Source organism: Elephantulus edwardii, unplaced genomic scaffold, assembly GCF_000299155.1.
Source record: "Elephantulus edwardii isolate Elephantulus edwardi_28Jun2011 unplaced genomic scaffold, EleEdw1.0 scaffold00179, whole genome shotgun sequence".
Taxonomy (NCBI): Eukaryota; Metazoa; Chordata; class Mammalia; order Macroscelidea; family Macroscelididae; genus Elephantulus; species Elephantulus edwardii.
In genome coordinates, this window is record NW_006399929.1 from 4,776,083 (window position 1) to 4,779,523 (window position 3,441).

Below are 3,441 nucleotides of genomic sequence, written 5' to 3' on the forward strand. Positions count from 1 at the left end.
CAAAGGTGTTGATTGTGGGTCCAGGTAAGAGGAAGTGGTTGACAGTTTTAATCTTTTCTCTGTCATGCTATTGCTCTCAGGACAATGGTAAAAAATTTTATTTTCTTGATGATGACATGCGATTCATATTGAAGGGTGTATTCTTTGATCTTCTGCAACAAGTGTTTCAAGTCCTCCTCACTTTCAGCAGGTTGTGCCATCTTCATAATGCATGTTATTGATAAGTCTTCCTCTGATCTTGATGCCACATTCTTCTTTGTAGAGTCCAGCTTCTTGAATAATTTGCTAAGCATAAAGATTGAATAGGCATGGAGAGAGAACACAACCCTGACATGTTCCCTTCTCAATTTTAAAGCATGTAGTGTTCTCTTGCTCTGTTTGCACAACAGACATTTGATACAGGTATAGGTTTTCCGTGAGCACAATTAAATCCTCTGGGATTCCCACCCTTCTCAGTGTTAGCCATAGTTTCTTATGATCCACATCATCAAATGCCTTTGCATAGTTAATAATGCATAGACATTTTTCTGATATATATTTTCTGCTGAATCCTCTGACATCATCAATGATATCCTAGGTGCCATGGCCTCTTCTAAATTCTACTTGAACTACTGATAGTTCCTTATCCATATATTATTCTAACTATTTTGAATGATCTTCAGCAGTATTTTGCTTGCATGTGATATTAATGATGTTGTTCTAAGTTTCCACACTCTATTGGATCACATTTCTTGGCAACAGGAACAAATATGGACCTCTCCCAATCCATTGGCCAGAAAGCTGCCCTCTAAATACTCAGGCATAGACTGATGAGTGCATCCCGTAAAACAGGAGATCTCAACTTGGATAAAAACATCTCAGACTTCATTTTCAAGGATAAAAATTAAAATTAGTAAAATAGTCAAAGAATATCATTAATAACAAATTAGACATGACAGAAAAAGAAATTATTATGTGCTTAATTCAGTTGTTAAGATTTTTGTTTTATTATGTTGAAGTAAAACAGCAAAATAATACATCTAAAATTAAATAAGAAGAGAAAAAAAGGACTTTAGAAAAAAGAATATAAAATCAATTAGTTACAAACTATAAACAATAATTCAAGGCTGGGCCAAAATATGTAAGATAGTATTTTGAAAAAGGGACTGGTTAACAATGTCAGCTTACTCAGAGTAGCTCAACAATCAACCCTCTAGGCACCAATAGACATGAAATCAAAAGATGAATTGAATTAAGAAAGTCTTTCCAAATTTCATGAATGAATTTTTTTAAGAGAAAAGCGAACTGAGGGGTAAGAATAGGGAGGAAAACGTGCAGAAATGAATGAATAGAAATCCAAGGTTTCTGTAAACTTTCATTAAAATCACAATAAAACTATTTCTTAAAAAAATAACAAAACTTGCTATCAGGAATCTCTCCAGAGTGCTAAAGAGCAACAATACCAGTCTAGAGACTAAGGTGCACCTCATACAGGTCATGTTTTTTGCAATTACTTGATATATATCAGAAAGCTGGACAATGACTCAGGATGACAGAAGAAGTGTTGCCTTTAATCTGTGTTGTTGGAGAAGAATATTGAATATACCATGGATTGCTAAGAGAACAAACATACTTGTCCTGGATAGGGTAAAGTCAAATTGCTCATTGGAGGGAAGAAGTTAGAAGTTCCATCTGCCATACTTTGGGAATGTGGTCAGGAAGGAACAGTCACTGGAGAAGAGCATCATGCTTAGAAGAATGGAGGGACTGAGCAAGAGGGAAAGACCTCAGATGAAATGGATTGACAGAATAACTGGGTTATTAGATGTAGCTGTGGTGGAGATAGTGAAATTGGCTCAGGATAAGACAGAATTCAAAGCTTGTGTATAGAGTTGCTATGAGTTGCAAGTGACTTGATGGCACATAACAACAACAGTCAGATGAAAACTATTAAAAAGGTCTATAGACTATATTGGGCATGGCAGATTGTTTATCTGAGTTAGAAGCAATAAGTATTCACAAATTCACCCTCTACTTGTGTTTCTATTGTTCTCCATGCTGTAACATTTTCTTCCTAGTTTGAGCATTTTGTTGTTGTTGTGTACCATCAAGTCAGAACTAACCCATAATTGACCCTCAGGAGGGTTTTCAGAGGCAGTTAATCACACCAGAGAAGAAGATTTTCTTTCTTGAGCGGAGCATCTAGTGAATTTGAACAGCATGCCTTTGGAATGCAGCGCGGCTTCTTACCTAGGCCACTAGAGCTTCAACATCTTAAAACTTCTGATTTATTCTGTCGTTTTTCGATGTCATTGAATTGATTACAACTCATTGTGACTGTTGTACAACAGAACAAAGTGTTGCCTCGTCTTGCACCATACTTAAAATTATTGATTTTTTTGAGTTCAACATTGCATTCGCTTCGTCAATCCATTTAACTCAAGGTATTTCTTTTCTTGCTGATCACATTTGATATTCTTCCTGGTCCTTCTGATAACCTGTATAAACAAATGATACAAAGAGTCACCATCTTTCTTTCTATGGATCATTATGGCTCTACTTTTTCAAGAAAAAATTTGATTCCTCTGGAAGTCCATGGTATACTTAATATTTTCCACTAATGCAATTCAAATGAATCAACTATTCTTTAGTCATCTTCTTTCAGCTCTCACTTGCAGCTCTGGTGACTTAAAAGTAAGTAATTGCTCTTCCAAAGACAATGTATGAAGTTCAAATCTACCAGCTGCTTGGTGGGAAGAAGATAAGCAATCTCTTCCTGTGCGATTTATTGTCTCTGAAAACTTGCTGAAGAGCAAGCTGTGGGTCAATTCCGACTTGTCAGGAAGCAACAAGTTGACAAAATTGGTATCTTTGTAATTTAACACATAAAAAATTTATTCTGTAGTATACTTATTCAACACAGTATTGTTCAATTTCCTGATGTTTACATGACAATTGATTGTAGTTCCAAGAAAACTTAAAACCTTGACCACTTCAGTCTTTCTTATGTTTATCATGGTGTAATTTACTGGTCTAGTCGTGAGGAATTTTTACACAGAGATGTAATTGATATTGAAGGCTATATGCTAAATTTCATTTTTTTCAGTAAACTCTAGGCAACTATGGCTCATAGTGACCTTATGAATAATGGATCTGGCCCTTGTCTTGTGCCATCCTAATCTCAAATCTCAAACTAGAGCCTATTGTTCATCACTGTGCCTATCCATGTGCTAAGGGTCTTCTTTTTGGAGGGACTGTCAACCTTTCTCACCATGATGTCTTTTTCTGAGGACTTGTCCCTTCTAACAACATGCCCAAAGCGTGTGAGAGGAGTTTCATCATTCTTGCCTCTTGAACAACACCTTGATTGCATTTCCTGCAAGACATACTTCTCTATTCTTTTGGCAGTTCTTGGGATATTCAGTACTCTCACTACAACTCAAAATCATTTATTCTTTTTCT